The following is a 12,879-nucleotide window of genomic DNA, read 5'->3' as shown; positions in this document are numbered from 1 at the left end:
GTGGGCATTCTTTACATGTTTGTTGAATGAATAGCAGTTACTCAATAAACACTTGTTAAAAAAAAAAAAGAAAAAAGAGCCCTTCAAAGTCCTATTTGACCACGTGGCATAGCAATGAGCCAAAACCACAGATTTTATTCTGTTTTCACTAATGTGGGTATGTGTGGGGGAGTTGGATTTTTGAAAGGATTGCAGAATGGATTTCTTTCCGACTCAGATGGGTGCACAAAAGACTAATTAATGAAAAACAAAGAAACAAAGGCCCTAAACTGTAGGCTCCTTTCTACATACTTGGTATTGATGGGTTGACATTTGACTGTGAAGCTGGGTCTCCAAGCAGGACCCCAGCTCCTTTTCCAGCAGCCCCCAGCCCGAGCTGGCCCTGGATTGCTCCAGAGCTGAAAGCAGCATTGTTAACTGCTTTTGTTCGAGAGGTCCCCCAGCTGGTCCCGGGTCACCAAGCTTCACTGTTTACTTGTGTGTTCTTAAGCTGGGGCCCTTGGTATTAGCAAAAGATTAGATTTTTCTTTCTTCATCACCAACTGTTCCTCTCCCACCCTGTCCCCCACATCCTCTGTCTCTTTCATTTCTTCCGTCTCAGAAGCTCTTTGAGTGAATGTTAATTAGATTGAACACAAGCTGGAAGGGCAATGGCCCTGCCTCTCTGTGAGGCAGCCTCTCTCTGGTGGATTTTTCAATTTGAGATAGGAACAATACCTAAATCAGTGTAGTTACCATTTCAAAGAACTTTCCCAGATGTTCCATCTTTTATTCTTACCAAGAAGGCTAGGTGACATGGCAACTATTTCATTGTTCCCATTTTATAGGTGAGAAAAGTAAGGCTCAGAGATGGTACATGATTGGCCCATGATCTCAACCAAGAGATGGTAGAAGGGAACTCAAGGACACTTTTTCTGCTTCCTAACTCTAAGTTATCATCACATTGTCTGTGATGATGTGAAAGACGCAGTGTGGGCGTGCTAACTTGCTTCAGTCATGTCCTACTCTTTGCGACCCTATAGACTGTAGCCCTCCAGGATCCTCTATCCATGGGATTCTCCAAAGCAAGAATACTGGAGTGGGTTGCCATGCCCTCCTTCAGGAGATTTTCCTAACCTAGGGATTGAACCGGTGGCTCCTGTGGCTCCTGGGTTGCAGGCAGATTCTTTTCTGCTTGAGCCACTGGGGAAGCCCTGAAAGACATAGTAAAGGCTGCCTAATGTGTATTAAGCTAAGGATGTCCACGATGAAATGTAGTTATGAGTGGGAGGAAATACCATTCATTGCCATTGCCTTTTAGAACTTTCTGGATGACAGAATCTGGTCATTTCTTGGGTTTGACAATAGGATAGATGAGCGTGAGTTGGAGGTCAGTAAGAAATATGTTAACACAAAGACTAATTATCTCGAAAATGATTTACCCCACCCCTGTCTAGTTCACTTAACTGAAGAACATTCCAAGCCCACTGTGTGCTCATTCAAGCGGTTTGGGGTTGCAGAGAGGAACCCCCAAATGTATGATTCTCATTCTCTTAAAAGAACTTTCATTCTCATTGGAGAAGCAAGATAAATAACACCTGACAGAGAAGGTCATACCCCAGTAAGTTGTTTAGAAAACACTAAGGCACTTAGAAGGAAATAAGGTTAGAACTCGGCCTAGAAGGATGGTCAGTATTGGCACAGGGGTCGAAGTTCTGGCTTGACTAGTAAGAAGAAACTCAAGCTTGTAGAGCCCTGTGTTTGTGTAGACTGTGGTAGAATAATGATTGCAACCATATACAAATAATAAAGATAAACATTCATTAAGTGTTTACTATGTATCAGGGTCTGTCCTCAGAGTTTTGCATAGATTCACTCATTTAATCAGCATGCTCACCCTATCTAGTAGATACTGTTATTGTCCCCTTAAAAATGATAACATAAAGGCTCAGGACAGTTACCCAGGTAGTAAGCCTGAATGACCCAGGTGGTAAGTACTGGAACCCAGGAAACTGAACTCCAGAGCCTAAATTCTTAAGTATTGTCTGATATTTTGGAAAAAGCATCAGTGGTTCATGTAAACAAAGTCTTACTCTACACTAGACCAGCTGAGCATTGCTCATAGTATGAGCAATACTAGTTCTCTAAACATGATATTTGAGATAATCAGAGGCCCCATGGCCTGGTTTCTACATGGTATCACAAGCAGTATTTCTTGAAAGCTATAATCTCTTCTGGCATCCCTTTCCTTGGACAATATTAGATGACACCCAATTCATAAATCTCAGCAATATTTCTTAAAATTCCTCTTTAAAACCATTTCTATCACTTCGATGTCTCCCAAACTTCACAGCTATCCCCAACCCTCTTTTGTTCTTCAATACTTGTTCTAGTCTCTCTGCCCAAACCTCTGCTAAAATCCAAGCCGTGTGACTACTTCTTTCCCTCTTTTGGAGCCTGTGGTTTCTTTGCCTTCCTAATAGCTCTTTCTCCAGTGTAAACACATATGGGCTCCTGTTTCTTATATTCTTTACCCCACTGACTACCTCAACTGGAAGAATTAAGATATCTCTTAGAAAAGATGAGGAAACTGTGACTCAGAAAAGAAAACAATTCGCACAAGTTTGCACAGTTAGGAGGTGGCAGAACTAGGATTCATTAGATGGATCTCTTTGTCACCCAGCCACATGCATCTGTGAGAGTCATTTGTTTGGAGGGTGGGGCTCAACTGGTTCACACTCTGCAGGCTGCGCTTGCACTAGGTTTAGGAGCTGGGTCAGTGGTGTGTGATGTGTCCTAAGGAATTACTGTGAGAAAATGTGAGCTGAAGAATGGGGTTCTGAGTAGGGGCTGGGGATGGCAAGGGGACTGGCCCCTAGTTCTATCTTGTTTTTCTGGAACTCACACGCTCTTTTCCTTGTGCTCTGGCTGACTACTAGTTATCCAACAACTCTCATCCTTCAAGGGCAGGCCAAGATCAACATCTTGGGGGGCTTTTCTGGCCCCTTCACATTGCTATGCACCTTCAACTTGAGCTCCTGGGGTATCTGTGCTCACTGCTATTTTTGCCTCTATCTCGTGGTGTTGTGATCACTGACTTTCTCGTCTTCTCCTCCTGCTACACGGAGAGCTCCCCACAGACAGACACTATGTCTTGTTTGTCTGCTCGTCTCTAGCACCAAGGCAGTACCTGACGTGACAAGTCGGTTCTAAATGAATGTTGGTTGAATGAATGAATGAACACAAATCACTATAAGGAATTCTTCACTCTTGACTTGCTTTTTTCTCCCCCATCAAGGCTGTAAACGTCAGAGATATGGGAAGGGAGCAAGAGTTCATTGTGTATATATGTGTGTATGTGAAAGATTGTGTGTAGGTTGGATATATATCCATGCGTCCACCTAGAGCAAGACACCATGAAGTCTCTTCCAGTCCAAGCTGATCCATTTTCCTTCTGAACATTTCCTGCTCCTACCACTGTGAGCATACAACAATACAGGAGGTTTTATTTTTACTTCTTTATTACACTTCATTTGGGGGAGGAGATAGCACAGTGGCACTTACAAATAAATAATTGAAACAAGGTGTCCCAAGAAGGTCTTCTGGCTCTTGACCCATTTTGCTCATTCTTAATCTATCCTAACCTTACAAAACAAGTTTAACATTTGAAGGTTATAGACAATCTATAATAGAAATAGAAAAGAGTTCAATTTGAGCCAAACTGAGGACTGTAGCCCAGGAGACAGCCTCTCAGATACCTAACACTGAGGAACTAACTGCTCCAGAAAAGTATGGTTCAGCACAGTTTTATGTCTTGTCAGAACAAAGAACATCAAACAAGTCAGGAATATATTTGTTTAAGTTTTCAAAAGCAAAAAAAGACAACAGATCAGCATGTACATAGTATGTCAGTATGGCCTTGGCACCTAGGAAAGGTGTCTAAGCATCAAATGAGGACCAGAATTGGTGTTCCAAGAAGGGAAACCATTTAATTTTTATTTAAAAGTGTGTATTCTTTACTTCTTGGCAAAGTGCCCTTTTTAAAAAATAATTAAAGCAGATGTACATGTATGTTTGATAGGCCACAAACAGGCTGTTTTAGTTAGCATCAAATTCAAGTTAGCTCATGTATAAGCCAGAATGACTTCCCCACACCACAACATGTGGAAATTCTTTTATCACTTCCATTTCAGCTCTGAGTTCTGGTTCTGGGATAGTTCCAGCTCGCCTACACAACCCTGAATCCTCATGAAACACTAATATTCATCATATCCAAAAACCACAGATATTTTCTTTTGCTTCACATTTTGAGAAAGCCAGGTAAGATTCATCTTCACTCAGCCAACACATCTTTAACAGCAATTGTGGGAAAAGATAAAGCAGGAGCACAAGAAAACAAAGTTTGTAGATTTTTCTTCTGTTAGAACTTGTCACCTTATATAAAAATGACTTGTTTGCAAGGATGGTTCTCCCTGTAGACTAAACTCCTTAGGCCCAGTGACAGTTGGGGCTAGAAAGTATTTCTCTTTCATTTTAAATCTCTAAAGCTCAGCATGGTATCCATGGAAGAGATGTAGCTTTGAGTGATATGATTTGATGCAAAAATGAATGAGCTGATCACAGAAGAAGTGATAATCACCAATTTCATCACCACCATAAAATAAGGATAGGTTCCTGAACTCTGATCTAATGCCCAGCTCTATGTTAAACACCTCATGCATAGTAACCCTTGTGTATTCATTTTCTTTAGCTGCTGTAACTAATCAGAACTTAATAGCACAAACCAATGGATTTATCTTAAAGTTCTATAGATCAGAAGTCCAACAAGGCTCTCATTAAAATCAACCTGCATATTGAACATGTATTGATTAAATAATCAGAAATTAATGATTTTTAGAAATTGTCACTTGAAACAAACACACAGTAGCTTTTTTATAATCTAAACTGTATCTTTCTTGAATTAGAGAGATTCCATATACAGTTGATTACTAATAGACAAAAGAAAAACACATTATTGTATAGTTTCAGAAGACCAATGAAAAAGAGAAGATCCTGAAAACTTGCTACTATGGTCTGAATGTTTATGTCTCTCCCCATTTCTATGTGTTGATAACCCAATGTCCAAGGCAATAGTATTAAGGGTGGAGCCTTTGAGAGGTGATCAGGTCATGAGGGTGGAGTGCTCCTAATTGGAATTTTGACAAAAGGCCCCACAGAGCTCCCTCACCTTTTCTGCCATGTGACGATGCCACAGAGAAGCCTGCAACCCAGAAGAAGGCTTTCACTAGACCATGCTGGTACCCTGTCTCAGACTTTCAGCCTTCAGAATTGTGGGAAATAATTTTCTGTTGTTTTTAAGTTAAAAATAATCAAGGTGCAGGCAGAGTTGTGTTGCTTTCTAGAGGCCCTAGAAGAGAGTCCATTCCTTTGCAATTCTCGTTTCTAGAGAGGGCACCATTGGCTCATGGCCTGTTCTTCTGTCTTAAAAACCAGCGGTGTTGCATTTCTTGGACTATTCTTCTGTAGTCACATCTTTGACTCTACTTTTCTTTCTCCCTCTTCCACTTTTAAGGACCCTTGTGATGACAGTGAAAGTGAAAGTCGCACAGTTGTGTCTGACTCTTTGCAACCACATGGACTATACAGTCCATTGAATTCTCCAGGCCAGAATACTGGAGTCGGTAGCTGTTCCGTTCTCCAGGGGATCTTCCCAATCTTGGGTTCAAACATAGGTTTCTCACATTGCAGGCTGATTCTTTACCAGCTGAGCCACCACGGAAACCCGAGAATACTGAAGCAGGTAGCCTTCCCTTTCTCCAGGGGATCTTCCCAACCCAGGAATTGAACCAGGGTCTCCTGCATTGCAGGTAGATTCTTTACCAGCTGAGCTACCAGGGAAGCCCCTGTGGTAAAGATTAGTGGTAAAGAATCCGTCTGCCAATCCAGGATTGGCAAGAGATGTGGATTCGATCCCTGGGTTGGGAAGATCCCCCAGAGAAGGGAATAGCTACCCATCCCAGGATTCTTGCCTGTAAAATCCCATGGACAGTAGTGTCTTGTGGGCTACAGCCCATGGGGTTGCAAAGAGTCAGACATGACAGAGCACACATACCGGTGATGACATTGGGCCCGCTGGTTAATTTAGCCTTATTTCCCTATCTTAGTCAATTGATGAGCAACTTTCCGCATGGAAAGTTAATTCCCACTTGCCTGTAGCAACATACTCACAGGCCCAGGGTTTAGCATGTGGTCATCTGTGGAGGCCATTATTCTGCCTACCATGTCTTAAAAGTAGGTACTGTTATTGTCCCCATTTTACCAATGAGGAGACCAAGACACAGAGACATAAACTAACTTGCCAAGGTCAAATAGTTAATGGGCAGTGAAATGCAATTAGATTCATTTCAGAGGCCAAGGTGGACCACACATGTTCCTGAGCTGCTGCTTTGACCTGCCTGACTTCTCAAGAATGAGAAAGTTGAAGACAAAACAATCCACTTGCTGGGAGATGTTTCTCCTTTAAGAACAAACAATAATAATAAACCCTCCCATTCCTCAGCCTCACATGTCAAGAGTAGCTTTCAAAGGCAGCAACGTTATTGCTTTCTCAGACACTTTTTCTTTGGGAAGAGAACTCTAACATAAAGTCTTAACCATGGGGGTCTGATGCAGGGTTATTGCAGATGGTGATGTTTCCTCTCCTGGCTGGAAATGTGTGTGGCTTCCTATAACCCTCATGATAAAATCCAGACTTCCCCTACATTCCAGAAGACCCTTCGTGACATGACTCCTGCTTCACCTCTTGGGCCTCAGTTTTCTCCTTCTTGGCAATGTAGAGCTGTGGTACAAAGCTCAGACTTTGGATTCAGATCTCATATCTATACCCTTCCTACTGTTTCACTTTGGGCAAGCTGTTGTTGGGGGGATACTCTTGGGTTTTCTGAATTGTGGACCCCCACCCCCACCAGTGGCTCAGATGGTAAAGATTCTGCCTGCAATGCTGAAGACCCAAGTTCGATCCCTGGGTCAGGAACATCCCCTGAAGAAGGGAATGGTTACCCCTCCAATATTCTTGCCTGGAGAATTCCAGGGACAGAGGAGCCAAGCGGGCTACAGTCAACGGGTCACAAAGAGTTGGACATGACTCAGTGACTAACACTAACACTCCCTGCCTCGTAGAACTGGAAACAACTGAATGGTAGGCATTCATTCATCAGCTTTCTTACGGATAAAGCTGAATGGGACTTGTAGGCAAAATGAGTTTTCTGAAGTCTAGACATCTGGATTCATCTATAGGTAAATCTTACCCAGGTATTCAAAGCTGGTAGAGAGCTGCAGGTTTTCTCCTGTGGTTACCGGCTGGAGAGGCAGAGAACGCGTGTGTTGGGGTATGTGTTGGGATGGGGGTGGCTACTCTGAGAAGGTCAAGAATTGGAAGGGAATGAAGGACATGGACTCCAAGTTTTTCTCAGTCTCACTCATTAGACACGTCACATTGGGAGGAGGGAATGAAATGTGGAAGGACAGGTAGAAACTTCTCAGTCCTCTTGGGAGGCCTGCGGTGTCTCCTGGGTGCACGGGCAGAAAGCAGAGGAGAGAAGAGGGTAGGCGCTTCTCGACCTCATTTGACTCAGATCCCGCGCTTTGTGTTCAGATAAACTAAGGGGGAGAGCCCAGAGTACAGGCGGGGTAGAAACGGTTCTTGCCCAGTGGCCATCAGCTACCTCTGTATGCATGCTTTCTACAAACTATTCATCAAGTTCCGTCTCCTTTAATAGATACCCAAGGTATATAAGGAGGAATAAGACAGGAGCCTTTCTCTCAAGGAGCTCACAGTTTATTCAAGGAGAAAACTCGCAAACTAGTGGGTGCAACAGAGTCTGACAGGTGCTGTGAGCAGGTTGGTTCCAGTACTGGCCCACACCAGGGCTTGGCAGGAGCAGTGGGGAGGGGACAGCGGCCGCTCTAGTTGGCCTGTGCTCCTTGAATTCCTACTTGGCTGCTTAGCTGCTCTGGAGCTTGGGGCAAGTAACTTATACTTTGGAAGCCTCAGTTTTGTCATTTATATGATGGAGATGATAATGGTAGCTATGTCAAATGACAATGCACAATAGCTTAGTGCAATGCTTGGCAGGTACCTAGGGCACTGTAAGTGCTGCTTAATATTAGTATTATATTATTACTTAGTAGGAGTTCAAAGAGTGAACACTTGAGCTTAGTCATGAAGGATGAATGGGAGTTGGCTTTGTGGTAATTAGAAAGAAGTCAAGACCAGTGCATGGCACAGCTTTGAGGGGCAGCATTTTCATGGTAGTCTGTGTGAATGGCTCCTCCTAGAGTTGTGTTATTCAGTTTCCATGGCAGTAAAACACACAGTGGCCTTGGAGTAAGGATGTCTCCCCCGTAGGAGGAAGGCGCTAAGGCCCCAGCAGGACTTGTCTTCTCCAGCCTGACTGGTGATGTCCTCCACCCCCAGCTGGCATCGTGGGGACAGAGATGCTTAAGGAATCACAGCAGTTGCTGACAACAGACAGAGGAGAGCCTTGGATAATGTGACTTTGAGAGCTGCCATTCATTGTGGGGACTGGGCACACCAGTCTGGACTTCAAGACCCAGCCTTGTCCTAAGGCAAGAGTCCAGCCACTTTCATCTTATGCTATTGGTATGAAGCCTAATTTAAGACAGGTATGTATAAAGATGGGCTTCCCAGGTAGAGCCAGTGGTAAAGAATCCACCTGCCAAATCGCAGGTTCAATTCCTGGGTCAGGAAGATCCCCTGGAATAGGGACTGGCAATTCACTCCAGTCTTCTTGCCTGGAAAATTCCATGGACAGAGGAGCCTGGTGGCTACAATCTATGGGGTTGCAAAGAGTCAGACACGACTGAGCGTGCATGTGTGTTAAGACAGGTTGGACCTCCAGACAGTCCAGGAGGTGTCTCAGCATCTTGGTCTCTGCCTCACTAGGGCTGGGCCCAGGCGCAGATCTCAATACTGCTCACTGCTCTGCTTACTGTGAGGACTAGGGCCTCTCTCCCCGACCCATGAGGCTGTATAAATGAAAATGGGGCAGGATTGGTGTTCACACCCTGCCCGCTGTGGCTGATCCCGCTGCCATTCAGAACTCCAGACTCTGGGCCTTAGTTGTTCATACTCAACTCATGTCTCACTGAACCTCTGTTGATACCATTCTGCTTCTCTCTGACTCAGGCGATTTTGCTGGACTCAAGCTCCCGTCTCCTTTAAGAAAGCTGTCAGGTTTGAGCTGCTCACCATTAACCTATTTTTAAATCCTGGGGCCACCAGTCTTAGTGCATGACCTTGAGCTATTTACTTAAACTGTCAAAGCTTCAGTTTCTTTGTGTGGAAAGTGGAGATAGTAGCGCTGACCTCATAGGAATGTTGTGAAGATAAAAGAGATTTAATAATACAAAGTGATTAGTGAATGCATACAAAAATAGTTGTTTTCCTCCTGTTGGGGTCCTGTGGGGGCACTGACAAATTCTTTCCGGATGGCTGCTCTGATGGCCCCTACTGAAGGTCTGCCTGCCCATTGCTGAAAGGCTAAGTACCTATGACACGTAGGTGGTCATCTAGCAGCAGGGGCAAAGCCTCCTGCCCTTGCCTCATTCTACTGAGCCCTGAACACAGTAAAGCCCCCCAAACCACTGGTATCATTGAATTGGGGTTGGAACAAGTTTTTTTCTTCACTTTTATTGATTTCCTCTAGAAACTTTTTTTTTTTTCTTAAAGTTCTCAAGTAACTCAGGAATAAAGAACTTGGTCCTAAGGGTTGAAAAGTATTTGCCACTATTTTTGCCTTAATCCCTGGGTGGTTGACTCAGAAGGTGGGGGTTTCAGCACCAGCCATTCCACTTTCTCCATCTTTGAATGGATGTTTAGGTCCTTGCTAGTTTCCTGCAATTTACACCAGACATTAATTTTCCCAGATCCTATTGGTATGTCCAAGGGGAAAGCTCAGTCGAGAGGCTAGGAAATGCATCTCTGGAGCAGATAGAAAGTAGTTCCAGAGACAAGGCACCAAGAGAACATCCCTCATCCTGACCGTCACGGTCATTCCCTAGGGTGCACTCCAGTCTGTCAGAGAGGGGTCTGAGAAGCGTGGGAGAAGGCACCAACCATTCTTTTTTGTTTAAATCCAGCACTTTAGTTTTCTTCAATAATATTGGTTTTGTAAAATGATACATGATAATGATTCAAACAAATCACACAACAGAAAAATGCAAAGAAGCAAACTTAAGATGATGTCCCATCTCACGACTCAGAAATGACCATTCAGTCAACATTTGTGATCATAATTCTGTCCTCTCTCCCTCTCTCTGTGTACGGATAAAGAATAAATAGAACTGAATAGGAGTATTCTATGTGTGTCTTCAAAAACAAAAGTATTAAGTTAAATAATCTGCTATTTCATAGAAGTAAGGAGACTCATGTTCACCTTCTATTCTTTTAAAAACATTTTATAATCTGATTTTTCCTTTTCAGAGTTCTTTATTTTGATTCATCTTTTGCTTGACTGGATTTGATAAATGTTTTTTTTTTTTTTTAATTATTTTCAAAGAGCACATTAAGCTATATTCTCTATTTTTTTTTCTCCTTTTTTCGGTATGTTCTATGTTGGCTGTTGTTTTTGATTTTGAAAGACAGCTTCCTTGTGTGTAAAATTCTTGGGCCACCCTTTATTTCTTTGGAATCTATGACCTCTGTCTTATGCTGTTAAGATGTTTGATGCTAGTCTGAATTTTACCCTTGTAGGTAACTTGGTTTCTCTGCTTATGCATCCATGGGATTGTGTGATAGTGAAGTGAGGAGTGGAGGGATATGTAGGTAGGGGTGGGGGTGGTGGGAAGATAGGTGAGCATTGCAGAAGTAGAGGTAGAGTGATAGGATGAGGGGAAGGAGCAGCTCTAAGGGAGACAGCATTGAACTTCCTTTTCTATAGTTTTGCAACTCATTAAGTAGAAATAGAGCCAGCTGCTGAAGAAGCTGTTCTGTAGGGAACAAGAGTTTTAATGAAACCCAAGTGTATGATTGCTTTACCTTGTACAGAAAATGGTCTTCCTTTCCACAGCATCTTTGCAAGAAGACTGGATGAGAAGTGGTACATTTCCATAAGCGATCACAAGGGCAACGCTACCATCTTTCACATTTAAAGAGTCAAGTTTCATTTCCCTTGCTAGCAGGAAGGCCCTCAGCCCAGATACCTCCAATTATTTTCTGTTTGACTTTGCAGACTATTAAGCAATGGATTTGGCCACAGGCTCACCCATCCTAATGATGTTTTTCTTGGACTAATATGACAAATCAGCTGGCAATTGCCGAGTAACCACATGATGACAACTTAGAGGAGGGGACATGAAGGGTCCAGGTGTGAGACAAATGGCAGGAAGAAACCAGAACGTGATTGAGACAATACTGAATCTGCAGAGCTGTCAAGGTACCCTTGCAGAGTGCCTGTAAATCGTTCTGTTGGAGGGTGTGACACAGATGGAGTCTCTGTGGCTCTGAAGAAACCACCACTGTTCTTGGAAGACGAGTGGAAAAAATGAGCATTGGAGTTATAGACGCCTGCATCCATCGAGGACTAATTGGTTGTCCTGGCTTCCATGGTGTCAGAAAGCCAAGTTCTATGATGATGGGCCAGTGGAAAAGAAAACATTATCAGCCTCAGTGCCCAGAAAACCACCATGCAAAGGAAGAGAGGGAAACATTTGAAAGTTGTCTTGTTTTGATTTTTTTCATCTTGAAAAGGGGAAGTTCTGATGGAACATACAATCTAAGTGGATCAAAGAGAACTTTCTTGAAATGTTAATGAGAGCTCCCACTTCTTGTAAATGTACACGCCCTGCCTTTCACTGTCTAAGCACGCTGCACATACTTTATCTTATTGGATCCTAAGAACTCTAAGAGGCAAAGGATGCTTATGATCTCAGATCCTGGTAACCAGTAATCTTCTCTTTGACCATAGAACTATCTCTAACTCTAGCAGTGAGGGTGGGGGATAGTGGGGTGGGATGACAGCCAGAGAATTAGACCTTGGTCCATGTTCTTTTTCTCCACTGATGTTGTCTTGGATCCCTGCTGAAAACTGGGGAACCAGCAGTCTATTCCTCTGCTGTTGCTGAGTGGAAATGCTCAGGACCCTGCCTCTAGGTCAGTTCCTTTTTTTCATAGTGATGGAGAAGGGTTCAGTTCAGTCACTTAGCGTGTCTGACTCTTTGTGACCCCAAGGACGGCAGCATACCAGGCTTCCCTATCGATCACCAATTCCTGGAGCTTGCTCAAACTCATGTCCATTGAGTCGGTGATGCCATCCAACCATCTCATCCTCTGCCGTCCCCTTCTCCTCCTGCCCTCAATCTTTCCCAGTATCAGGGTCTTTTCAAATGAGTCAACTCTTTGCATGAGGTGACCAAAGTATTGGAGTTTCAGCTTCAACATCAATCCTTCCAATGAACACTCAGGACTGATCTCCTTTAGGATGGACTGGTTGGATCCGCTTGCAGTCCAAGGGACTCTCAAGAGTCTTCTCCAACACCACAGTTCAAAAGCATAAATTCTTTGGCGCTCAGCTTTCTTTATAGTCCAACTCTCACATCCATACATGACTACTGGAAAAACCATAGCTTTGACTAGACAGAGCTTTGTTGGCAAAGTAATGTCCCTGCTTTTCTTCCAAGGAGCAAGTGTTTTTTAATTTCATGGCTACTGTCACCATCTGCAGTGATTTCGGAGCCCAAGAAAATAAAGTCTGTCATTGCTTACATTGTTTCCTCATCTATTTACCATGAAGTGATGGGACCAGATGCCATGATCTTCGTTTTTTGAATGTTGAGTTTTAAGCCAGCTTTTTCACTCTCCTCTTTCACTTTCATCAAGAG

At 43.4% G+C, this 12,879-nt stretch overlaps 1 long non-coding RNA gene across 1 annotated transcript in view; it reads left to right on the top strand.

The window, feature by feature from the left end:
* LOC122423938 overlaps positions 1-12,241 on the top strand; it is a 50,593-nt gene extending 38,352 nt beyond the window's left edge. Inside the window, exon 9 of the long non-coding RNA XR_006264252.1 lies at positions 11,070-12,241. This is a non-coding gene — a long non-coding RNA (uncharacterized LOC122423938). The remainder of the gene's footprint in view (positions 1-11,069) is intronic.
* Positions 12,242-12,879: the final 638 nt, after the last annotated feature.

This window comes from Cervus canadensis, chromosome 21, assembly GCF_019320065.1.
Source record: "Cervus canadensis isolate Bull #8, Minnesota chromosome 21, ASM1932006v1, whole genome shotgun sequence".
Taxonomy (NCBI): Eukaryota; Metazoa; Chordata; class Mammalia; order Artiodactyla; family Cervidae; genus Cervus; species Cervus canadensis.
This window is presented reverse-complemented; position numbering and strand designations above follow the sequence as displayed.